Genomic DNA, 27,227 nt, shown 5'->3' with positions numbered 1-27,227 from the left:
GTGAAGCTGTCTTGGCCCTGGAAGACATGTGCTGCTGCTTTGAGCAATTACCGTTCAACACCACAATGAGTTGCCTAGCTTATCAGTCACTTTGAGACATCCGTGCTTCCAGAACACTTAGTTTCCATGGCAACTGGAAATGGCTTGGGAGCTGTACTTCTCTCTGGCTCTGGAGTTATGAGCGCCTTGAGTGAGGATCTCCATCCTTGTTTTATGTGTGTGCTGAAAGTGCTTGATTCTTTTTCACTGGTGTCAATGGGTATTGGACAGGAAGTGAGCAAACATGGTTTCAGGAGACATGCAAGGACAGCTGAAGGTAATTGATGTGAATGAGGCAGTTGGAGTTGTTTTGGCACTGGAGAGCTGTGCTGCTGCTTCAGGTAGTTGCCATTCACCAACACACGGAGTTCCCCAAGTGTTGCCTCCAAGCCACTTTCAGAAATATGTGCTGCCAGAGCACTTGGTTTCCATGGCAGCTGGGAATGTCTAGGGTGCTGAGGTTCTCCCTGGCTGTGTAGATTTGAGCGCCTTGAGTGAGTATCTCCATCTTTGCTTTGTGTGTGTGCTCAACCTGCTTGATTCCATCCCTCTGGGCTAAATGGGCATTGGAAAGGAAATGACGAAACAAGGTTTCAGGGAGGTCTGCAGGGACAGCTGATGGTATGTGAAGTGAAGGAGCAAGTTGGAGTGTCACGTTCATGTTCAGACATGTGTGTGGTCAGAGCACTTGGTTTCCATTGTAGCTGGAAATAGCTGGGGCACCGAAATCTTCTCTGGCTGTGCAGTTTAATATGAATTCTGTGAGGATCTGCATAACACTGGGCTCAATAGGCATTGGACAGAAGGGACCAAACAAGATTTCCCAAAGACCTGATTGGACAGCTGATGATATATGAAGTGAACGACCCAGGTGCATTTGTTTTGCCACTGGACGAACTGTTCTTCTGCTTTTTGGGCAGTTGCCATTCACCACCACACTGATTTCCTCAAGTGTCACATCCAATTACAGACATATGTGCTGCCACAGCAATTGGTTTCCATGTAAACTGGAAAAGGCTTGAGCGCTGAATTCTTCTCTGTCTGTCGAGTTTTACATGAATTCTGTGAGGATCCCCATCTTTGTTTTGTGAGTGTGCTCAAACTGCTTGATTGTTTCCACCTGGGCTCAATGGGCATTTGACAGGAAGTGACCCACCAGGATTTGGGGGAGACCTGCAGTTACTGCTGTTGGTATGAGAAATGAATGAGCCAGGCTGAGCTCTTTTGGCACTGGAAAAGCTTTGATGCTGCTTTGGGCAATTGTCATTTAACAATCCACTGTGTTTCCTAGGTGTGACAGCCACTTTCAGACATATGTACGGCCAGAGCACTTGGTTTCCATGGCAGCTGGAAATGGCTTGGGCACTGAACTTATATCGTGTTGTCGAGGTTGTCACGCCTTGACTGAGGATCTACTTCTTTGTTTAGTGCGGTTGCTGAAACTCCAGATTACATCACATTGAGCTCAATGAGCATTAGACAGGAAGTGACCAAACAGGGTTTCAGGGAGACCTCACGGAGTGCTGATGGTATGTGAAGTGAATGAGCAAGGTGGAGTAGTTTTGGGACTGGAAGTTCTGTGCTGCTGTTTCGGGCAGTTGCCATTCACCACCACACTGCTTTCCCAAGTGTCACGTCCCAGCCAGTTTCAGACAAATGTGTTGCCAGAGCATTTGGTTTCCATAGCAGCTTTAAATGACTTGATCTCTGAACTTCTCCCTGGGTGTGGAGTTTTGAGCGCCTTTAGTTATGATCTCCATCTTTGTTTTGTGCGGTTGCTGAACCTACAGATTCCATCACACTGTGCTCAATGATCATTGGACAGGACGTGCTCAATGATCATTGGACAGGACATGATCAAGCAAGATTTCCTGGACACCTGCTGGACAACTGATGGTGTGGGAAGTGAATGAGCTAGGTGGTGTTGTTTTGGCACTGGAGAGCTCTGCTGCTTTTGGCAGTTGCCATTCATCAACACAGTTTTCCATAGGTGTCACATCCACTTTGTTTTTTGTTGCCAGAGCATTTGGCTTCCATGGCGTCTGAAAATGGCTTGGACGCTGACCTCTTGTCTGGCTGTGGAGTTTTACATGAATTCTGTGAGAATCTCCGTCTTTGTTTTGTGCGGATGATGAACCTATATATTACATCACACTGGGTTCAATGGGCATTGGACAGGAAGTGACCAAACAAGAAATCCTGGAGACCTGCAGGGACAGCTGAAGGTATGTGAATGAATGAGCCAGGTGGAGTTGTTTTTGCACTGGACAAGCTGTGTTGCTGCTTCGGGCAGTTGCCTTTCTCCACGACACTGATTTCCCCAAGTGTCATGTCCCAGCCTCTTTCAGAAATAGGCGCTGCCAGAGCACTTGGTTTCCGAAGCAGCTGGGAAATATCTTGTATGCTGATCTTCTCTCTGGCTGTGGAGTTTAGAGCACCTTGACTGAGGATCTCCATCTTTGTATTGAGTGTGTGCTCAACCTGTATGATTCTATACCCCTGGGGCTTAATGGGCATTGGACAGGAAGTGACCAAACAGTGTTTCCGGAAGACCTGCTAGGACAGCTGATGGTATGTGAAGTGAATGAGCCAGGTGGAGTTGTTTGGGTCCTGGAAGACGTGTGTTGCTTCTTCAGGCAGTTGCCATATACCACCACACTGAGTTCCTCAAGTGTCACCTCCCAGTCACTTTCAGAAATATGTGCTGCCAGAGCACTTGATTTCCATGACAGCTGGAAAAGGCTTGGGTGCTGAAATTCTCTCTGGCTGCGGAGATGTGAGTGCCTTGAGTGAGTATCTTCATCTTTGTTTTGTGTGCGTGGTCAACCTACTTTATTGTACCCCCTGGGCTCAATTGGCATTGGACAGGAAGTGACCAAACACGGTTTCCTGGAGACCTGCCAGGACAGCTGATGGTATGTGAAGTGAATGAGCCAATTGGAGCTGTTTTGGCACTGGAGAGCTCTTCTGCTTTTTCAGGCAGTTGCCGTTCACCACCACATTGAGTTCCCCATGTGTCACATCCGCTTTCAGACATATGTGCTGCCAGAGCACTTGGTTTCCATAGCATCTGGAAATTGGTTGGGGACTGAAATTCTCTCTGGCTCAAGAAATTTATGTGCATTGAGTGTTAATCTCCAACTTTATTTTGTGTGTGTGCTCAACCTGATTGATTCCAACTGATTGAGCTCAATGTGCTTTTGGGCAGGAAGTGACCAAGCATGGATATCGGGAGACGTAAAAGGACAGCTGAAGGTATGGGAGTTGGATGATCCAGGTGGAGTTGTGTTGCAACGAATGCCTGTGCTGCTGCTTTGGGCAGTTGCTATTCACAACCACACTATGTCCCCTAGGTGTCCCATCCACTTTCAGACATATGTTCTGCCAGAGGTTTTGGATTCCATGGCAGCTGGAAGTGGCTTGGACACTGAACTTCACTATGGCTCTGGAGTTATTAGCGCCTTGAGTGAGGATCTCCATCTTTATTTTGTGTGTGTGCTCAACATTCGTGATCCCATTTCCCTGGGCTCAATTGGCATTTAATAGGATGTGTCCAAACAGGGTTTTCTAGGAAACCTGGAAGGACAGCTGATTGTATGTGAAGTGAATTAGCCCGGAAATGTTGTTTTGGCATTAGGAGGCCTGCGCTGCTGCTTCGGGAAGTTGCCATTCACAAACACACTGAGTTCCCTTGGTGGCACATCCAGTGTTCCACATATGTGCTGCCAGAGCACTTGGTTTCCATGGCAGCTGAAACTGGCTTGGGCATTGAACTTCCCTCTGTCTGTGGAGTTTTGAGCACCTTGAGTGTGAATCTCCATCTTTGTTTTGTGAGTGTGCTCAACCTGCTTGATTCCATCACACTGGGCTCAATGGGCATTGGACAGGAAGTGACCAAACAGGGTTTCCGGGAGATCAGCCATGATAGCTGAAGGTATGTGAAGTGAATGAGCCAGGTGGAGATGTTTGGCACTGGAAGGCCTGTGTTGCTGCTTCTTGCGGTTGCCATTCACCACTACACTGAGTTACCTAGATGTCACATCCACTTTCAGACATATGTACTGCCAGAGCTTTTGGTTGCCATGGCAGCTGGAAATGGCTTTGATGCTGAAATCCTCTCTGGGTCTGGAATTTTCAACGTTTTGAGTGGGGATCTCCATCTTTTTTCTGTGCGTATGCTGAACATGCTTGATTTCATCACACGGGGCTCAATTGGCATTGAACAGGAATTGTTCAATCAGGGTCTCTGATAGACCAGTAAGGACAGACGATGGTACGTGATTTGACTGACAAAGTTAAAGTTTTTCTGGATTGGAAAAGCTGTGCTGCTGCTTCGGGCAGTTGCAATTACCACCACACTGAGTTCCCCAGGTGTCACATCCACTTTCAGATATATGTGCTGCCAGAGCACTTGGTTTCCATGGCAGCTAAAAATGGCTTGGGCGCTGAATTTCTCTCTGGCTCTGGAATTTTTAGCGCATTGAGTGAGGATATCCATCTTTGTTTTCTGTGGGTGTTCAATTTACTTGATTCCGTTACCACGGTTTCAATGGGCATTAAACAAGGGGTCCAAACAGGGTTTCTGGGAGACATACTAGGACAGCTGATAAAATCTGAAGTGAATGACTCAGGTGGACTTGTTTTGGCACTGGAAGTCCTGTGCTGCTAATTCGGGCAGTTTCCATTCACCACCTCACTGAGTTTAATTCTTGTCACATCCACTTTCAGACATATGTGCTGCCAGAGCACTTGGTTTCCATGGCAGCTGGAAATATCTTGGGTTCTGAACTTCTACCTGGCTGTGGAGTTTTACGTGCCTTGTGTGAGGATCTCCACCTTTTTTTTAAGTGTGTGCTCCACCTACATCATTCCATCATCTGGGCTATGGATTAGGAACATAAGTGTCCAAACACGGTTTCTGGGAGACCTGCTAGGGCAGCTGATAATATGTGAAGTGAATGAGTCAGATGGAGTTGTTTTGGCCCTGGAAGACCTCTGCTTCTGCTTAGGGCAGTTATCATTCAATACCACACTGAGTTCTCCAAGCGTCACATCCAATTTCAGACATATGTGCTGCCAGAGCACTTGGTTTCCATGGCACCTGCAAATGGTTTGAGTGCTGATCTTCTCTCTGGCTGTGGAGTTTAAGCGCCTTGAGTGAGGATCTACATCTTTGTTACGTGTGAGTGCTCAGCATGCCTCATTCCATCACACTGTACTCAATAGGTATTGGACAGCAATTGAGCAAACAGGGTTTTCGCGAGGCCTGCTATGACAGCTGATGGTAATTGAAGTTCCTGAACCAGATGGAGTTGTTTTGGCACTGGAAGAGCCTTGCTGCTGCTTCGGGCAGTTGCCATTCACCACCAAATTTAGATCCCCAAGTGTCACATCCACTTTCAGACATATGTGCTGCCAGAGCACTTGTTTTCCAAGGCAGCTGGAAATGCTTGAGCACTGATCTCTCTGGTTGTGGCGTTTTTGTGCCTTGAGTGAGAAACTCCACCTTTGTTTTCTGTGTGTCCTCCACCTACTTGATTCCATAATGCTGGGCTTTGAATATTGGAAAGCAAGTGATCAAACAGGGTTTCCTAGATAGCTGGCAGGACAGCTGATGGTATGGAAGGTGAATGAGCTAGGTGAAGCTGTCTTGGCCCTGGAAGACATGTGCTGCTGCTTTGAGCAATTACCGTTCAACACCACAATGAGTTGCCTAGCTTATCAGTCACTTTGAGACATCCGTGCTTCCAGAACACTTAGTTTCCATGGCAGCTGGAAATGGCTTGGGAGCTGTACTTCTCTCTGGCTCTGGAGTTATGAGCGCCTTGAGTGAGGATCTCCATCCTTGTTTTATGTGTGTGCTGAAAGTGCTTGATTCTTTTTCACTGGTGTCAATGGGTATTGGACAGGAAGTGAGCAAACATGGTTTCAGGAGACATGCAAGGACAGCTGAAGGTAATTGATGTGAATGAGGCAGTTGGAGTTGTTTTGGCACTGGAGAGCTGTGCTGCTGCTTCAGGTAGTTGCCATTCACCAACACACGGAGTTCCCCAAGTGTTGCCTCCAAGCCACTTTCAGAAATATGTGCTGCCAGAGCACTTGGTTTCCATGGCAGCTGGGAATGTCTAGGGTGCTGAGGTTCTCCCTGGCTGTGTAGATTTGAGCGCCTTGAGTGAGTATCTCCATCTTTGCTTTGTGTGTGTGCTCAACCTGCTTGATTCCATCCCTCTGGGCTAAATGGGCATTGGAAAGGAAATGACGAAACAAGGTTTCAGGGAGGTCTGCAGGGACAGCTGATGGTATGTGAAGTGAAGGAGCAAGTTGGAGTGTCACGTTCATGTTCAGACATGTGTGTGGTCAGAGCACTTGGTTTCCATTGTAGCTGGAAATAGCTGGGGCACCGAAATCTTCTCTGGCTGTGCAGTTTAATATGAATTCTGTGAGGATCTGCATAACACTGGGCTCAATAGGCATTGGACAGAAGGGACCAAACAAGATTTCCCAAAGACCTGATTGGACAGCTGATGATATATGAAGTGAACGACCCAGGTGCATTTGTTTTGCCACTGGACGAACTGTTCTTCTGCTTTTTGGGCAGTTGCCATTCACCACCACACTGATTTCCTCAAGTGTCACATCCAATTACAGACATATGTGCTGCCACAGCAATTGGTTTCCATGTAAACTGGAAAAGGCTTGAGCGCTGAATTCTTCTCTGTCTGTCGAGTTTTACATGAATTCTGTGAGGATCCCCATCTTTGTTTTGTGAGTGTGCTCAAACTGCTTGATTGTTTCCACCTGGGCTCAATGGGCATTTGACAGGAAGTGACCCACCAGGATTTGGGGGAGACCTGCAGTTACTGCTGTTGGTATGAGAAATGAATGAGCCAGGCTGAGCTCTTTTGGCACTGGAAAAGCTTTGATGCTGCTTTGGGCAATTGTCATTTAACAATCCACTGTGTTTCCTAGGTGTGACAGCCACTTTCAGACATATGTACGGCCAGAGCACTTGGTTTCCATGGCAGCTGGAAATGGCTTGGGCACTGAACTTATATCGTGTTGTTGAGGTTGTCACGCCTTGACTGAGGATCTACTTCTTTGTTTAGTGCGGTTGCTGAAACTCCAGATTACATCACATTGAGCTCAATGAGCATTAGACAGGAAGTGACCAAACAGGGTTTCAGGGAGACCTCACGGAGTGCTGATGGTATGTGAAGTGAATGAGCAAGGTGGAGTAGTTTTGGGACTGGAAGTTCTGTGCTGCTGTTTCGGGCAGTTGCCATTCACCACCACACTGCTTTCCCAAGTGTCACGTCCCAGCCAGTTTCAGACAAATGTGTTGCCAGAGCATTTGGTTTCCATAGCAGCTTTAAATGACTTGATCTCTGAACTTCTCCCTGGGTGTGGAGTTTTGAGTGCCTTTAGTTATGATCTCCATCTTTGTTTTGTGCGGTTGCTGAACCTACAGATTCCATCACACTGTGCTCAATGATCATTGGACAGGACGTGCTCAATGATCATTGGACAGGACATGATCAAGCAAGATTTCCTGGACACCTGCTGGACAACTGATGGTGTGGGAAGTGAATGAGCTAGGTGGTGTTGTTTTGGCACTGGAGAGCTCTGCTGCTTTTGGCAGTTGCCATTCATCAACACAGTTTTCCATAGGTGTCACATCCACTTTGTTTTTTGTTGCCAGAGCATTTGGCTTCCATGGCGTCTGAAAATGGCTTGGACGCTGACCTCTTGTCTGGCTGTGGAGTTTTACATGAATTCTGTGAGAATCTCCGTCTTTGTTTTGTGCGGATGATGAACCTATATATTACATCACACTGGGTTCAATGGGCATTGGACAGGAAGTGACCAAACAAGAAATCCTGGAGACCTGCAGGGACAGCTGAAGGTATGTGAATGAATGAGCCAGGTGGAGTTGTTTTTGCACTGGACAAGCTGTGTTGCTGCTTCGGGCAGTTGCCTTTCTCCACGACACTGATTTCCCCAAGTGTCATGTCCCAGCCTCTTTCAGAAATAGGCGCTGCCAGAGCACTTGGTTTCCGAAGCAGCTGGGAAATATCTTGTATGCTGATCTTCTCTCTGGCTGTGGAGTTTAGAGCACCTTGACTGAGGATCTCCATCTTTGTATTGAGTGTGTGCTCAACCTGTATGATTCTATACCCCTGGGGCTTAATGGGCATTGGACAGGAAGTGACCAAACAGTGTTTCCGGAAGACCTGCTAGGACAGCTGATGGTATGTGAAGTGAATGAGCCAGGTGGAGTTGTTTGGGTCCTGGAAGACGTGTGTTGCTTCTTCAGGCAGTTGCCATATACCACCACACTGAGTTCCTCAAGTGTCACCTCCCAGTCACTTTCAGAAATATGTGCTGCCAGAGCACTTGATTTCCATGACAGCTGGAAAAGGCTTGGGTGCTGAAATTCTCTCTGGCTGCGGAGATGTGAGTGCCTTGAGTGAGTATCTTCATCTTTGTTTTGTGTGCGTGGTCAACCTACTTTATTGTACCCCCTGGGCTCAATTGGCATTGGACAGGAAGTGACCAAACACGGTTTCCTGGAGACCTGCCAGGACAGCTGATGGTATGTGAAGTGAATGAGCCAATTGGAGCTGTTTTGGCACTGGAGAGCTCTTCTGCTTTTTCAAGCAGTTGCCGTTCACCACCACATTGAGTTCCTCATGTGTCACATCCGCTTTCAGACATATGTGCTGCCAGAGCACTTGGTTTCCATAGCATCTGGAAATTGGTTGGGGACTGAAATTCTCTCTGGCTCAAGAAATTTATGTGCATTGAGTGTTAATCTCCAACTTTATTTTGTGTGTGTGCTCAACCTGATTGATTCCAACTGATTGAGCTCAATGTGCTTTTGGGCAGGAAGTGACCAAGCATGGATATCGGGAGACGTAAAAGGACAGCTGAAGGTATGGGAGTTGGATGATCCAGGTGGAGTTGTGTTGCAACGAATGCCTGTGCTGCTGCTTTGGGCAGTTGCTATTCACAACCACACTATGTCCCCTAGGTGTCCCATCCACTTTCAGACATATGTTCTGCCAGAGGTTTTGGATTCCATGGCAGCTGGAAGTGGCTTGGACACTGAACTTCACTATGGCTCTGGAGTTATTAGCGCCTTGAGTGAGGATCTCCATCTTTATTTTGTGTGTGTGCTCAACATTCGTGATCCCATTTCCCTGGGCTCAATTGGCATTTAATAGGATGTGTCCAAACAGGGTTTTCTAGGAAACCTGGAAGGACAGCTGATTGTATGTGAAGTGAATTAGCCCGGAAATGTTGTTTTGGCATTAGGAGGCCTGCGCTGCTGCTTCGGGAAGTTGCCATTCACAAACACACTGAGTTCCCTTGGTGGCACATCCAGTGTTCCACATATGTGCTGCCAGAGCACTTGGTTTCCATGGCAGCTGAAACTGGCTTGGGCATTGAACTTCCCTCTGTCTGTGAAGTTTTGAGCACCTTGAGTGTGAATCTCCATCTTTGTTTTGTGAGTGTGCTCAACCTGCTTGATTCCATCACACTGGGCTCAATGGGCATTGGACAGGAAGTGACCAAACAGGGTTTCCGGGAGATCAGCCATGATAGCTGAAGGTATGTGAAGTGAATGAGCCAGGTGGAGATGTTTGGCACTGGAAGGCCTGTGTTGCTGCTTCTTGCGGTTGCCATTCACCACTACACTGAGTTACCTAGATGTCACATCCACTTTCAGACATATGTACTGCCAGAGCTTTTGGTTGCCATGGCAGCTGGAAATGGCTTTGATGCTGAAATCCTCTCTGGGTCTGGAATTTTCAACGTTTTGAGTGGGGATCTCCATCTTTTTTCTGTGCGTATGCTGAACATGCTTGATTTCATCACACGGGGCTCAATTGGCATTGAACAGGAATTGTTCAATCAGGGTCTCTGATAGACCAGTAAGGACAGACGATGGTACGTGATTTGACTGACAAAGTTAAAGTTTTTCTGGATTGGAAAAGCTGTGCTGCTGCTTCGGGCAGTTGCAATTACCACCACACTGAGTTCCCCAGGTGTCACATCCACTTTCAGATATATGTGCTGCCAGAGCACTTGGTTTCCATGGCAGCTAAAAATGGCTTGGGCGCTGAATTTCTCTCTGGCTCTGGAATTTTTAGCGCATTGAGTGAGGATATCCATCTTTGTTTTCTGTGGGTGTTCAATTTACTTGATTCCGTTACCACGGTTTCAATGGGCATTAAACAAGGGGTCCAAACAGGGTTTCTGGGAGACATACTAGGACAGCTGATAAAATCTGAAGTGAATGACTCAGGTGGACTTGTTTTGGCACTGGAAGTCCTGTGCTGCTAATTCGGGCAGTTTCCATTCACCACCTCACTGAGTTTAATTCTTGTCACATCCACTTTCAGACATATGTGCTGCCAGAGCACTTGGTTTCCATTGCAGCTGGAAATATCTTGGGTTCTGAACTTCTACCTGGCTGTGGAGTTTTACGTGCCTTGTGTGAGGATCTCCACCTTTTTTTTAAGTGTGTGCTCCACCTACATCATTCCATCATCTGGGCTATGGATTAGGAACATAAGTGTCCAAACACGGTTTCTGGGAGACCTGCTAGGGCAGCTGATAATATGTGAAGTGAATGAGTCAGATGGAGTTGTTTTGGCCCTGGAAGACCTCTGCTTCTGCTTAGGGCAGTTATCATTCAATACCACACTGAGTTCTCCAAGCATCACATCCAATTTCAGACATATGTGCTGCCAGAGCACTTGGTTTCCATGGCACCTGCAAATGGTTTGAGTGCTGATCTTCTCTCTGGCTGTGGAGTTTAAGCGCCTTGAGTGAGGATCTACATCTTTGTTACGTGTGAGTGCTCAGCATGCCTCATTCCATCACACTGTACTCAATAGGTATTGGACAGCAATTGAGCAAACAGGGTTTTCGCGAGGCCTGCTATGACAGCTGATGGTAATTGAAGTTCCTGAACCAGATGGAGTTGTTTTGGCACTGGAAGAGCCTTGCTGCTGCTTCGGGCAGTTGCCATTCACCACCAAATTTAGATCCCCAAGTGTCACATCCACTTTCAGACATATGTGCTGCCAGAGCACTTGTTTTCCAAGGCAGCTGGAAATGCTTGAGCACTGATCTCTCTGGTTGTGGCGTTTTTGTGCCTTGAGTGAGAAACTCCACCTTTGTTTTCTGTGTGTCCTCCACCTACTTGATTCCATAATGCTGGGCTTTGAATATTGGAAAGCAAGTGATCAAACAGGGTTTCCTAGATAGCTGGCAGGACAGCTGATGGTATGGAAGGTGAATGAGCTAGGTGAAGCTGTCTTGGCCCTGGAAGACATGTGCTGCTGCTTTGAGCAATTACCGTTCAACACCACAATGAGTTGCCTAGCTTATCAGTCACTTTGAGACATCCGTGCTTCCAGAACACTTAGTTTCCATGGCAGCTGGAAATGGCTTGGGAGCTGTACTTCTCTCTGGCTCTGGAGTTATGAGCGCCTTGAGTGAGGATCTCCATCCTTGTTTTATGTGTGTGCTGAAAGTGCTTGATTCTTTTTCACTGGTGTCAATGGGTATTGGACAGGAAGTGAGCAAACATGGTTTCAGGAGACATGCAAGGACAGCTGAAGGTAATTGATGTGAATGAGGCAGTTGGAGTTGTTTTGGCACTGGAAGACCTAGCAGGCTGCCTTGGACAGTGGCCATTCAACAACACACTTAGTTTCCTAGGTGGCACATCCAGTGTTAAACATATGTGCTGCCAGAGTACTAGGTTTCCATGGCAGCTGAAATTGGTTTGGGCCTTAAACTTCCCTGTGAGGAATTTTGAGCACCTTGAGTGTGAATCTCCATCTTTGTTTTGTGTGGGTGCCCAATCTGCTTGATTCCATTCCATAGGGCTCAATGGGCATTGGACAGGAAGTGACCAAACAGGGTTTCCGGGAGATCAGCCATAATAGCTGATGGTATGTGAAGTGAATGAGCCAGGTGGAGATGTTTGGCACTGGAAGGCCTGTGCTGTTGTTTCATGCAATTGCCATTCACCACCACAATTTGTTCCCTAGGTGTCCCATCCACTTTCAGACATATGTGCTGCCAGAGCATTTGGTTTCCATGGCAGGTGGAAATGGCTTTGATGCTGAACTCCTCTCTTGCTCTTGAATTTTCAGCGTTATGCATAAGGATCTCCATCTTTTTTCTTTGCACATGCTGAACATGCTTGATTTGATCACAAGAGGCTCAATTGGCATTGAACAGGAAGTGTTCAAACAGGATATCTGGTAGACGTGTAAGGAGAGCTGATGGTATGTGATTTGACTGATGTGAGTCGAGTTTTTCTGAAACTGGAAAAGCTGTGCTGCTATTTTGGGCAGTTGCAATTCACCACCACACTGAATTCCCCAGGTGTCATATCCACTTTCTGATATATGTGCTGCCAGAACACTTGGTTTCCACGGCAGTTGGAAATGGCTTGGGCGCTAAACTTGTTCTTTGGTTCTGGAATTTTTAGCGCATTGAGTGATGATCTGTTTTGTGTGTGTGCTCAACATGCTTGATTCCATTCCCTTGGGCTCAATAGGCATTGGACAGTAAGTGACCAAACAACGTTGCCGGGAGACCTGCTAGGAGAGCTGATTTTATGTGAAGTGACTGACCCTGTTGGAGTTGTTTTGGCACTGGAAGGCCTCTGCTACTGGCTCGGGCTGTTGCTATTCACCACCTAAATGTTTTTCCCAGGTTTCACCTCCACTTTCAGACATATGTACTGCCAGATCACTTGTTTCCAAGGCAGCTGCAAACAACTAGGCTTCTGAACTTTTCTCTTGTTTTTGAGTTTTGTGTGGGGGATCAACCTGCATGTTTAATCCCATTAGGCTCAATGGTCAGTGGACAGAAAATGAGCAAACAGGGTTTCTGGGAGACCTAACAAGAGAGCAGATAGTATGTGACATGAATGAGGCCTTGGTTTCCATGGTAGCTGCAAATGGCTTGTGCGCTCAATTTCTCTCTGGATATCGAGTTTTGAGCACCTTGAGTGAGGATTTCCATCTTTGTTACGTGTGTGGGTGTTCAGACAGCCTGATTCCATCACACTGGGCTGAGTGGGCTTTGGACAGCAAGTGACCATATAGGGTATGCAGGAAACCTGATAGGACTGCTGATTCTATATCAATTGAATGAGCCAGGTGGAGTTGTTTTGGCACTGGAAGACCTGTGCTGCTCTTTCAGGCAATTGCAATTCACTACCACACTGAGTTCTCTAGATGTTGCAGCCGCTTTCAGACATATTTGCTGCCAGAGCACTTGGTTTCCTTGGCAGCTGGAAATGGCTTGGGCACTAAATTTCTCTCTTGCGGTGGAGTTTTTGGCGCCTTAATGAGGATCTCCTCCATGTTTTCTGCTGGTTCTCAGCCAGCTTGATTCCATTGCACTGGGCTCTATTGTCATTGGACAGGAAGTGATCAAACAGGATTTCCGGGAGACTTGCGAGGACAGCTCATTCTATGTGTAGTGAATGAGCCAGATAGAGTTGTTTTGCCACTGGAAGACCTGTGCTGCTGCTTCATGCACTTGCCATTCACCACTACACTGAGTTTCCCAGTTGTCACAGCTACTTTGATACATATGTGCTGCCAGAGCACTTGGTTTCCATGGTAGGTGGAAATGGGTTGTGCTTTGAATGTCTCTCTGGATGTCGGCTTTTGAGCACCTTGAGTGAAGATCTTCATCTTTGTTTAGTGTGTGTGCTCAACCTGTATGTTTCCAACCCATTGGGCTCTATGCTCATTGAACACAAAGTGACCAAACAGGATTTCCGGGAGACCTGCTAAGAGAGCTGATTGTATGTGAAGTGAATCAGACTCGTGGAGTTGCTTTCACATTGGAAGGCCTATGCTACTGCTTCGGGCAGGTGCCATTCACCACCACCTAAATGATTTTCCCAGGTTTCACATCCACTTTCAGACATATATGCTGTCAGATCACTTGTTTCCAAGGCAGCTGCAAAAGGCTAGGGTGCTGAACTTTTCTCTGGTTCTCGAAATTTAGCGCCTTGAGTGAGGATCTCCATCTTTGTTTAGTGCAGTTTGATTCTTTCAAATTTTGCTAAATTGGCACTGGACAGGAAGTGACTAAACATGGTTTCTTGGACACCTGCCAGGATATTTGATTGCATGAGAAGTGAATGAGCCAGGCAGAGTTGTTTTGGTACTATAAGACCTGTGCTGCTGCTTCAGGCAGTTTCCTTTCACCACAACACTGAGTTCCCTAGGTATTACATCCACTTTCAGACATATGTGCTGCCAGAGCACTTGGTTTTCACGGCAGCTGGAAATGGCTTGGGCGCTGAACTTCTCTCTGGCTCTGGATTTTTTCGCTCCTTGTGTGAGGATCTCCATTTATGTTTACTGTGTGTTCTCAACCTGCTTGATTCCATCACACTGGGCTCAATTGGCAGTGGAGAGGAAGTGACCAAACAGGTTTTTTGGGAGACCTGTCAGGATAGCTGTGATGGTATGTGAAGTGAATGAGCCAACTGGAGTTGTTTTGGCACTGGAAGACCTATGCTGGTTTTTCGAGCAGCCTCCATTCACCACAACACTGAGTTTCCTAGGTGTCACATCCACTTTCAGACATCTGTGCTGCCACAGCACTTGGTTTCCACGGCAGCTGAAAATGGCGGGGGCGCTGAAATTCTCTCTGACTCTGGATTTTTTCACGCCTTGTGTTAGGATTTCCATCTATGTTTTCTGTGTGTGCTCAACCTGTTTGATTCCATCCCCCTGGGCTCAATGGGCATTGGACAGGAAATGACCACGCATGGTTTCTGGGAGTCCTGCTAGGACAGCTGATGGTAGGTGAAGTGATTGAGCCAGTGGAGTTGTTTTCACACTGAAGACCTGTGCTCATGCTTCTTGCAGTTGCCATTCACCACTACACTGTGTTTCCTATGTACCACATCCTCTTTCAGACTTATATGCTGTCAGAGCACTTGGTTTCCATGGCAGTTGTAAATGGGGAGACTCGCAAGTTGGCCGACATAGGAGGATGACTGTGAGGGAGCTCACAGACAGAGGGCAAGAACGTGACAAAAGCGTAAGAGGAGCAGCATAGAACTATAGGTAGAAGAACGTGAAGTTCCCTGGACAGTGTGGAGCCAAAAAATCCACACAACTCGGAAGAGCAACCAGGGAAAAACAAAACAAAGGGCAGGGAGGACGACTTTCCACTCCTGACCTGCTGAGTCACCTTTGAGTGCAACTGCTGAAAGCCGCAGACCAACCCGCAGACACTGTGGCCGTAAGGAACGGTGGTGATTGGGACCCGCTGGCATCTGCCCACCCTGGTCACCAAGCCCCGACGGGACCTGCACCAGCCTCAGATTCCAGGTTCCATCCGCCTGCACAAGCCGGGACCTACAACAGACACAGTAGCCGGGAGAGGCAACCGCGGGGAGGGTTTTCTCCAGACGAAAAGGCAGACTGCAAGAACCTGAGGTTTGAGTGAGTTCGGTGGGGACAGTGGTGGGTTGTAGGCTCCAGGAGTTGGCCTCCAGGGGCAGAATCAGGCTGGACTGCAAGACCCATTGGTTCCAGTGGAAGACGGGCCTGCAAAACAACCAACCCAGCAACTGCAACAAGCAGCTGATCGGGCTGATGGTCTGTGCCGGGCCCTGGACTTGCTAGTATAGACAGAATGTGGACTGGGAATACCTCAGACACAGAGGAGATCTTTGGGGATCTCCCCATTGAAACTGCTGCACTCAGAACCCTAACCATGAGAAGACAGAGGACAGAACAAGTCAATCACCCACTTCAGCCAGGTATTGACAGAGAAAACCTTGGCAAACGCAGACTCTAAGATGGACTGTGTCAATCAGTGTATGCTGCAGAGACCTCATCGTGCTTACAGTTGCATGATTGGCAGCAATTCATGACTATCAAAACCACTTGAGAGACAAAGAAATAAATAAGAAACCCACTTGAGCAGGACTCTCGCAGCATGCCCCACATCAGGGTCCTGGTGTCGGGAGGAGACTGGGTGGGGCTTCTTCCTTTATCTCCCTCCTCACTTACCCCCAGATACAGTCAAAGAAGTGGATGTGGAAATAATAGCCTTACTCACTGTCCTGTAGCCCTTGAACCTTTTGACCCAAATCAACTATGTAAAGATTGTCAACAATAGAATTCAACAAAAACAAAAGGAGTTAGGGTTAGCTTTAGGAGTCTGATTTGTGTTTGACCTTGGAAAGAACTTATTAGCACTTAGTAGTAGTAGAAATCGGGTCATGATTTGGTCTAGGGGTATGATCAGGAAAAAGTCTAGGGCTTGGCTTAGAGTTACAGAAAGGGCTGGCCTCAGGGAAGATTTGTTTCAGGAAGCTGACTGGTTCAGGATGAACAGAATCTTTAGTGTTGTTTTTTGACACTTGGGGCTATGACTCTGCTTGGCATTCTGTTGAGCTTGAATGCTCCTATTTCAGTTAGATTGTTGTAAAACTGTTGGGATTACGATTGGCATAGGACTAAGGTTAGGGCGAGGAGTAGAGATGGACAAGGATTAAGGTTAGTATTTGGGACAGGGTTAAGTCAAAGCAGAGGTCGATGAGAATAGCGCTAGAATCTAAGATTAGAATTAGGGCTACTTCTACAGGAAGAGTTGAGACTAACCCTGTCTGTAAGGCTGACTGAGTCACTTGACTTTTCATAGATGTAATCAGCAGACAGGCTATAGGCCTAATCCTAAAACTCACTTTGACCCTAGTCATAATTTTTAACTAGAGTAGCCATAAATCTTTTGTTTTTAACAATTATGACGTTTTATTGGAAAGTAAGATATACAGCACTTACCCAACCCCTAGATCGAAGACTAGCACAAATACGTATTACAACCTAGAACACTAAGCCTAAATCCAACTGTAGCCTAAAACTTCACCACAAAATTTGCACCTAACACTACATTTGGACCTAACCTTAATCCTACAACAACTTTCACACTAGCATTAGCCCACACCCTAACATGAACTCTAGCTCTAAGCATAATCATTCGGATATAGACTAGAACCTCACCATGATACTCAAATTCACACGAAACAACCTCTTTATCCTCAATGGAGCCACAGCTTTCATCCTAACCTCAAGAGTAACCCTAACTGTATTCTGAATCCACACAGTCCTTTCCACAGTCCTAACAATAACCCTCCATCAAACCACTAACTCAAAACAAGCCTGAACCTGAAGTGGAACCCAAACTCTCTATCCAGCATTAATCCAAACAATATTCTTTACCTAGTACTAATCCTCACACAAATCCTACTTCATGCCACATACAAAACCTAAGTCTGGACCTAATCTTACTTGTCAGTTGAACCCTCACCCTTTCCCTCACCCTAACCCTAACCCTAACCCTAACCCTGACCCTGACCATTGGGATAACCATAATTCAAATCTCAAAACCTCACAGTAACCTCACTACTAGACTTGACCTTTAGCATTAGACCTAGCTCTCACCTTAATTCCACCTAAGCATAATCCTAGCTCTATTCCTACTAGTAACCCAAATCAGAAACCTCAATTGAACCTTAACACTCCACTTTGCCCTAACCTGAAATCTAGGCTTTGACATCACTGCAACCATAAGCCTAGATAGCATTTTAAACTGATTCCAACCCTGTATGCAACCATGGTATTGATCCCAACCATCTCCCGGAAGTCATCTCTTTTACACTATGTTGACCCACTTACATGACACTGGACTGCACTAGGGAAACTTCACTGAGAGCCATGACAGAAAATGGGATGTAAGGTATACCTATGGAAATCAGCTTGGCTTGGCTCTTCCACATTACATAGGTTATTCGACACACTAATTCTAATGGAGAACTAGGATTAGATTGGCTCCTTGAAGAGACACAAGGATTCTCATCGACGGAAAATGGAAATGCTTTCAAGGTACCGCTGTTGAAAAGGTCCTAGGCTTCAACACATTGTCAGCGGATTTGCAAACTCACATTCAAGGGAAACCCAATCCCACACACTCACACTCTGCTGGCTTCCATGGAGTCTGCACATCTTCTCTGCTAGGGCCTGTGGCGAGAAGGAACAATGAAAGCAGAGATTGAAGCACTCACCATCTTTCTCTACTCCACAGAGGAGGCTGCCTGTCACCAGGGCTTTTCTAGAATGCTGAGGCTACAGGATTCCTGGCTGCTATGACCAGGCAGCTGCTGATTGGACAGCTTGTAGGGCCACACAGCCCTGTGAGGTCTTAGAGATGCAGCCAATCAGAATGCTCCGTGTCATCAGGACAGCCACAGGGAGTAACATGAGTGAAGCAAGAGTGATGCCCGAGCGTGTGCTGGGCAGAATCAGGCTGGACTGCAAGACCCATTGGTTCCAGTGGAAGACAGGCCTGCAAACACAACGACCAACCCAGCAACTGCAACAACCAGCTGATTGGGCTGAGGGCTGTGCCAGGCCCTGGACTTGCTAGTATAGACAGAATGTGGACTGGGAATACCTCAGACACAGAGGAGATTTTTGTGGATCTCCCCATTGAAACTGCTGCACTCAGAACCCTAACCATGAGAAGACAGAGGACAGAACAAGTCAATCGCCCACTTCAGCCAGGTATTGCCAGGACAACTGATGGTATGTTATGCTGATGAGCCAGGTGGAGTTGTTTTGGCATTGGAAGAGCTGTGCTGCTGCTTCGGACAGTTGAAATTCACCACCACACTACCTTCCATTGGTGTCATATCCACTTACACACATATATGCTGCTAGAGCACTTGGTCTCCATGGCAACGGGAAATGGCTTGGGCGCTGAACTTGTCTTTGGTTGTGGAGTTTTGAGCGCCTTGAGTGAGGAGCTCCATGTTGGTTGTGTGTGAGTGGTCAAGCTGCTTTTTTCCATCACACTGGCCACCATGGGCATTGGACCACAATTGACCAAACAGGGTTTCTTAAATAGCTGCCAGAGCAGCTGATGGTATGTGAAGTTCATGAGCCAGGTAGAGTTCTTTTGGCACTGGAAGAGCTGTGTTGCTGCTCCTTGGGTCTGTTGTCATTTGTGAGAGAACATACATTTCCTTGGTGGCACATTCAGCGTTCCACATATGTGCGGCCCGAGCACTTGTTCTGCATGGCGGCTGGAAATGTTATGGATGCTGAACTTATGTGTGGCTGTGGAGATTTGAGTTCCCTTAGTGAGGAGCTCCACTTTAGATTTTTGAGGGTGCTCAAGCTGCTTGTTTCTATCACATTTGCTCATTGGGCATTGGAGCGGAAGTGACCAAACAGGGTATCATAGATAGGTACCAGGACAGCTGATTGTAAGTGAAGTTTATGAGCCAGGTGGAGTTGTATTGGCACTAGAAGAGCTGTGCTGCTGCTTCGGAGTGTTGAAATTCACCACCACACTGTGTTCTCCAAGTGTCACATCCACTGTTCCACATATCTGCTGCCAGAGCTCTTGGTTTTACATGCCAATGGGAAATGGCTTAGGCGCTGAACTTGTGTTGGCTGTTGAGTTTTGAGTGCATTGAGTGAGGAACTTCATGTTGGTTTTGTGTGGGTGCTCAACATGCTTGATTCCATCCCACTGGGCTCAAAGGGCATTGGACTAGTAGTGATCAAACAGGGTTTCCTAGATAGCTGCCAAGACAGCTGTTGGTATGTGAAGCTTTTGAGCCAGGTGGAGTTATTTTGGCACTGGAAGAGCTGTGCTGCTGCTTCGCGCTGTTGCCATTCACCACCACACTACCTTCCCTTGGTGTCATATGCACTTACACACTTATGTGCTGCCATAGCACTTGGTTTCCATGACAACGGGGAATGGTTTGGGCGATGAACTTGTCTTTGGCTGTGGAGTTTTGAGCGCCTTGAGTGAGTCGTTACATATCAGGTGTGTTGGGTGCTCAAGCTGCTTGATTCCATCCCACTCGTCTTAAAGGGCATTGTACCGCAAGTGACCAAACAGGGTTTCCTAGATAGCTGTCAGGACAGCTGGTGGTATGTGAAGTTCATGAGCCAGGCATAGTTATTTTGGCACTGGAAGAGCTGTGCTGCTGCTTCGAGCAGTTGTCATTCTTCAGAGAAACTGCATTCTTGGTGTCACATTCAGTGTTCCACATATGTGCTGCCAGAGCACTTGGTTTCCATGGCAGCGGGAAATGACTTTGTCGTTGAACTTGTGTTTGGCTGTGGAGTTTTGAGTGCCTTCAATGAGGAGCTCCATATAAGTTTTTTGTGGATGCTCAAGCTGCTTGTTTCCATCACACGAGGCTTAATGGGCATTCAAGAAGATGTGATCAAACAGGTTTTCATCAATAGCTGCCAGGACAGCTGATGGTATGTGAAGTTCATGAGCCAGGTGGAGTTGTTTTGGCATTGGAAGAGCTGTGCTGCTGCTTCGGGCAGTTGCCATTCACCACGACACTGTGTTCTGTCTGTGTCACATCCACTGTTCCACATGTGCTGCCAGAGCACTTGGTTTCCATGGCAATGGGAAATGGCTTGGGCGATGAACTTGTCTTTGGCTGTGGAGTTTTGAGCGCCTTGAATGAGAAGCTCCATGGTAGTTGTGTTTGGGTGCTCAAGCTGTATGATTCGGTCACACTGGGCCAATGGGCATTGGACCAGAAGTGACCAAACTGGGTTTCCTAGATAGCTGCCAGGACAGCTGATGGTATGTGAAGTTCATGAGCCAGGTGGAGTTGTTTTGGCACTGGAAGAGCTGTGCTGCTGCTTCGGGCAGTGGCCATTCACCACCACACTACCTTCCATAGGTGTCATATCCTCTTTCACACATATGTGCTGCCAGAGCACTTGGTTTCCATGGCAACAGAAATGGCTTGGGCGATGAACTTGTCTTTGGCTGTTGAGTTTTGAGCGCCTTGAGTGAGGAGCTACATGTAAGTTTTTTGTGGGTGCTCAAGCTGGTTGATTCCATCCCACTGGGCTCAATGGGCATTGGACCGCAAGAGACCAAACAAGGTTTCCTACATAGCTTGCAGGACAGCGGATGGCATGTGAAGTTTTTGAGTCAGGTGGAGTTATTTTGGCACTGGAAGAGCTGTGCTGCTGCTTTGGGCATTGGCCATTCACCACCAAACTGTGTTCTCTATGTGTCACATCCACTGTTCCGCATATGTGCTTCCAGAGCACTTGGTTTCCCTAGTGGCGGGAAATGGCTTGAGCGATGAATTTGTCTTTGGCTGTGGAGTTTAGAGCGCCTTGAATGAGGAGTTACATGTTAGTTGTGTTATGGGTCTCAATTGCTTGTTTCCATCTCACTGGGCTCAATGGGCATTGAACCAGAAGTGACCAAACAGGGTTTCCTAGACAGCTTTGAGGACAGATGATGGTATGTGAAGTTCATGAGCCAGGTGGAGTTGTTTTGTCACTGGAAGAGCCTTGCTGCTGCTTCGGGCAGTTGTCATTCATCAGAGAAACTACATTCCCATTGTGTCACATTCAGTGTTCCACATATGTGCTGCCAGAGCACTTGGTTTCCGTGGCAGCGGGAAATAGCTTTGTAGTTGAACTTTGTTTGGCTGTGGAGTTTTGAGTGCCCTTAATGAGGATCTCCATGTTAGTTTTTGTGTATGCTCAAGCTGCTTGTTTCTATCACACTTGGCTTAATGGGCATTCAAGAAGATGTGATCAAACAGGTTTTCCTAGATAGCTGCCAGGACAGCTGATGGTATGTGAAGTTCATGAGCCAGGTGGAATATTTTCACACTGGAAGAGCTGTGCTGCTGCTTCGGGCAGTTGCCATTCACTAAAACACTGTGTTCTGTATGTGTCATATCCACTGTTCCACCTATGTGGTGCCAAAGCACTTGGTTTCCATGGCAATGGGAAATGGCTTGGGCGATGAACTTGTCTTTGCTGTGGAGTTTTGAGCGCCATTAGTGAGGAGCTCCATGTTAGTTGTGTGTGGGTGCTCAAGCTGCTTGATTCCAACCCACTGGGCTCAATGGGCATTGGACCGCAAGTGAGCAAACAGGGTTTCCTAGATAGCTGACAGGACAGCTGATGGTATGTGAATTTAATGAGCCAGGTGGAGTTGTTTTCACACTGGGAAGAACTTGGTTGCTGCTTCTTCGGGCAGTGGTCATTCACCACCACACTGACTTCCATAGGTGTGATAAGCTCTTTCACACATATGTGCTGCCAGAGCACTTGGTTTCCATGGCAACAGAAATGGCTTGGGCGATGAACTTGTCTTTGGCTGTTGAGTTTTGAGCGCCTTGAGTGAGGAGCTACATGTAAGTTGTGTTTGGGTGCTCAATTGCTTATTTCCATCACACTGAGCCCTTGGGAATTTCGACCGAAAGTGAAAAAACACGGTTTCCTAAATAGCTGCCAGGACAGATAATGGAATGCGAAGTTTTGAGCCAGATGGATCTCTTTTGGCACTGCAAGAGCTGTTTTGCTGCTGCATCAGACAGTTGTCATTCATCAGAGAACACACATTCCCTTGGTGTCACATTCAATGTTCTACATATGTGCTGCCAGAGCACTTGGTTTCCATGGCTGCGGGAAATGGTTTGGGTGCTGAACTTGTCTTTGGCTGTGAAGTTTTGAGTGAAGTTAGTGAGGAGCTCCATGTTAGTTTTTTGAGGGTGCTCAAGCTGCTTGTTTCTATCACATTTCGCTCAATGGGCATTTGACCAGAAGTGACCACACATGGTTTCCTACATAGCTGCCAGGACAGCTGATGGTATGTGAAGTTCATTAGCCAGGTGGACTTGTTTTGGCACCGGAAAAGCTGTCTGCTGCTTCGGGCAGTTGAAATTAACCACCACACTACCTTCCCTTGGTGTCATATCTGGTTTCAGACATATGTGCTGTCAGAGCACTTGGTTTCCATGGCAACGGGACATGGTTTGTGCGATGAACTAGTCTTTGGCAAGGGAGTTTTGAGCGCCTTGAGTCAGGACCTCCATGTTAGTTTTCTGTGGGTGCTCAAGCTGCTTGATTCCATCCCACTGAGCCCAATGGGCATTTGACCAGAAGTGACCAAACAGGGTTTCCTAGATAGCTGCCAGGACAGCTGATGGTGTGTGAAGTTCATGAGCCAGGTGGAGTTGTTTTGGCACTGGAAGAGCTGTGTTGCTGATTCAGGCAGTTGACATTCACCACCACACTACCTTTCTTGGTGTCATATCTGTTTTGTGAGATATGTGCTGCAAGAGCAATTGGTTTCCATGTCAACGGGAAATGGCTTGGGTTCTGAACTTGTCTTTGGTTGTGGAGTTTTGAGCGGCTTGCATGAGGAGCTTCATGTCAGTTTTGTGTGGGTGCTCAACATGCTTGATTCCATCCCACAGTGTTCAAAGCGCATTGGAGCAGTAGTGAGCAAACAGGGATTCCTAGATAGCTGCCAGGACAGCTGTTTGCATGTGAAGGTTTTGAGCCAGGTGAAGTTGTTTTCGCACTGGAAGAGTTGTGCTGCTGCTTCGGGCAGTGGCTATTCACCAGAACACTACCTTGCCTTGGTGTCAAATCCACTTACAGACGTATGTGCTGCCAGAGCACCTGGTTTCCATGGCAACGGGACATGGTTTGGGCGCTGAACTTGTCTTTGGCTGTGAAATTTTGAGAGCCTTAACTGAGGAGCTACATCTTAGTTTTCTATGGGTGCTCAAGCTGCTTGATTCCATCACCCTGGGCCCAATGGGCATTTGACCGCAAGTGACCAAACAGGGTTTCCTAGATAGCTGTCAGGACAGCTGATGGTATGTGAAGTTCATAAGCCAGGTGGAGTTGTTTTGGCACTGGAAGAGCTGTGCTGCTGCTTCTGGTAGTTGTCATTCATCAGAGAATCTACATTCCCTTGGGGTCACATTCAGTGTTCCGCATATGTGCTGCCAGAGCACTTGGTTTCCATGGCAGCGGGAAATAGCTTTGGGTGTTGAACTTGTCTTTGGCTGTGGAGTTTTGAGTGCCTTAAAGAGGAGCTCCATGTTAGTTTTTTCTATGTGCTCAAGCTGCTTGTTTCTATCACACTTGGCTCAATGTGCATTGGAGCAGCAGTGATCAAACAGGGTTTCCTAGATAGCTGCCAGGACAGCTGATGGTATGTGAAGTTCATGAGCCACGTGGAGTTGTTTTGGCACTGGAAGAGCTGTGCTGCTGCTTCGAGCAGTTGGCATTCACCACCACACTGTGTTCTGTATGTGTCACATCCACTTACACACATATGCTCTGCCAGAGCACTTGGTTTCCATGGCAACGGGAGATGGCTTTGGCGCTGAAATTGTCTTTGGCTGTGGAATTTTGAACGCCTTGAGTGAGGAGCTACATGTTAGTTGTCTGTGGGTGCTCAACATGTTGACTCAATCCCTCTGGTCTCAATGGGTATTGGACCGGAAGTGACCATACACTGTTTCCTAGATAGCTGCAAGGACAGCTGAGGTATGTGAAGTTCATGAGCCAGGTAGAGTTGTTTTTGCACTTGAAGGGCTGTGCTGATGCTTCGGGCAGTGGCCATTCACCACCACACGACCTTCCTTAGGTGTCATATCCACTTTCAGAAATATATGCTGCCAGAGCACTTGGATTCCATGGCAACGGGACATGCTTTGGGCGATGAACTTGTCTTTGGCAATGGAGTTTTGAGCACCTTGAGTTAGGAGATCCATGTTAGTTGTGTTTGCGTCATCAAGCTGCTTGATTCCATCATACTGAGCCCAATGGGCATTGGAGCAGAAGTGACCAAACAAGGTTTCCTACATAGCTTCCAGGACAGCTGATCGCATGTGACGTTGATGAGCCAGGTGAAGTTGTTTTGGCACTGGAGGAGCTGTGCTCCTGCTTCGGGCAGTTGCCATTCACCACCACACTAACTTCCCTAGGTGTCATATCCACTTTCTTTCTTTCTTTTTTTTTTTTTTGTAAGCCTTGTGTGCTTTATTATCTTTAATTTCCCACTCTTGAGAAGTATCATTAAATCTCATCCCTTTAGTTTTAGCACATATGTTCTCAATTTTCCCTGCATCAATTTACATTTATTTGTGAATTGCAGTTGGTAAAAAATTTCTTAATATTGTGTGAATGTACATTTATTTTTGTTCTCTGCAACAGGATTGAAAAATGTGTGCAAGACAAATACTTAATTGGCTCCCTGTGACTGTCAGCTAGGGCAAGTGCTTAATGAAAGCTTATTGAAGACTCTTGGTTTCCATGGTAACGGGAAATGACTTCGGCGCTGAACTTGTCTTTTGCTGTGGAGTTTTGAGCAACTTGAGTGAGCAGCTGCATGTTAGTTGTGTGTGTGTGTGATGATCCTGCATGCTTAACTCACACTGGGCTCCACTAGCATTTTGACTTCAAGTGACCAAACAGGGTTTCCTAGATGGCTGCCAGGACAGCTGATGGTATGTGAAGTTCATGAGCCAGGTGGAGTTGTTTTGGCACTGGGAGAGCTGTGCTGCTGCTTTTGGCACTGCCCATTCACCAGCACATTACCTTCCTTAGGTGTCATATCCACTTACACACATATGTGCTGCCAGAATACTTGGTTTCCTTGGCAATGGGAAATGGCTTAGGTGCTGAACTTGTCTTTTGCTGTGGAGTTTTGAGCGCCTTGATTGAGGAGCTCCATGTTAGTTGTTGTGTGTGATCATCCTGCAATTCAAATCACACTGAGCTCCATGATCATTTGGACTGCAAGTGAGCAAAGAAAGCTTCCTAGATAGCTGCCAAGACAGCTGATGGTGTGTGAAGTTGATGAGCCAGGTGTAGTTGTTTTGGCTCTGGAAGAGATGTGTTGCTGCTTCGGGTAGTTGCCATTCACCAGCACTCTACCTTCCTTAGGTGTCATATCCACTTACACACATAAATGCTGCCAGAGCACTTTGTTTCCATGGCCACGGGAAATGGTTTGGGCGCTGAACTTGTCTTTGGCTGTGGAGCTATGAGCGCCTTGAGTGAGGAGCTGCATGTTAGTTGTGTTTGGGTGCTCAAGCTGCTTTATTCCATCCCACTGATTAATGGGCATTGGACCAGAGGTGACCAAACAGTGTTTCCTACATAGCTGCCAGGACAGCTGATGGTATGTGAAGTTCATGAGCCAGGTGGAGTTGTTTTGGCACTGGAAGAGCTGTCCTGCAGGTTCAGACAGTTGAAATTCACCACCACACTACCTTCCATAGTTGTCATAACCATTTTCAGACATATGTGCTGCCTGAGATCTTGGTTTCCATGGCAACGGGAAATGGCTTTGGCGCTGAATTATTCTTTGGTGATGGAGTTTTGAGCGCCTTTAGTGGGGCGCCATGTTAGTATTGTGTTTGTGCTCAACCTGGTTGATTCCATTATACTGGGCTCAAAGGGCATTTGACCTGAAGTGACGAAACAGGGATTCCTAGATAGCTGGCAGGACAGATGATGGTATGTGAAGTTGATGATCTAGGTGGAGTTTTGGCACTGGAAGAGCTGTGCTGCTGCTTCAGACAGTTGAAAATCACAACCAAACTACCTTCCATAGGGTCATATCCACTTAGAAACATATATGCAGCCATAGCACTTGGTTTCCATGGCAACGGTAAATGGCTTGTGTGCTGAACTTATTTTTGCTGTGGAGTTTTGAGCGCCTTGTATAGGCATTCTCCATGTTAATTGTTTGTGGGTGCTCAACATGCTTGATTTCATCCCATTGTTGCCAACAAGCATTTGACCCGACGTGCCCAAACAGGGTTTACTACATAGCTGCCAGGACAGCTGGTGGTATGTGAAGTTGATGAGCCAGGTTTAGTTGTTTTGGCATTGGGAGAGCTGTGTTGCTGCTGCGGGCAGTGGCCATTCACCACCAAACTACCTTGCTTAGGTGTCATATGCACTTTCACACATATGTGCTGCGAGAGCACTTGGTTTCCATGGCAATGGGAAATGGCTTGGACCCTGAACTTGTCTTTGGCTGTGGAGATTTGAGCGCCTTGAGTCAGCAGCTCCATGTTAGTATTTATGGGTGCTCAATATGCTTGATTCCATCCCACTAGGCTCAATGGGCATTTGACCGGAAGTGACCAAACAGGGTTTCCTAGATAGCTGCCAAGACAGCTGATGGTATGTGAAGTTCATGAGCCAGATGGAGTTCTTTTGGCACTGGAAGAGCTGTGATGCTGATTCTGGCAGTGGCCATTCACCACCACACTGTGTTCTGTATGTGGCACA

Source organism: Ochotona princeps, chromosome Y (assembly GCF_030435755.1).
Source record: "Ochotona princeps isolate mOchPri1 chromosome Y, mOchPri1.hap1, whole genome shotgun sequence".
NCBI lineage: Eukaryota > Metazoa > Chordata > Mammalia > Lagomorpha > Ochotonidae > Ochotona > Ochotona princeps.
This window is presented reverse-complemented; position numbering follows the sequence as displayed.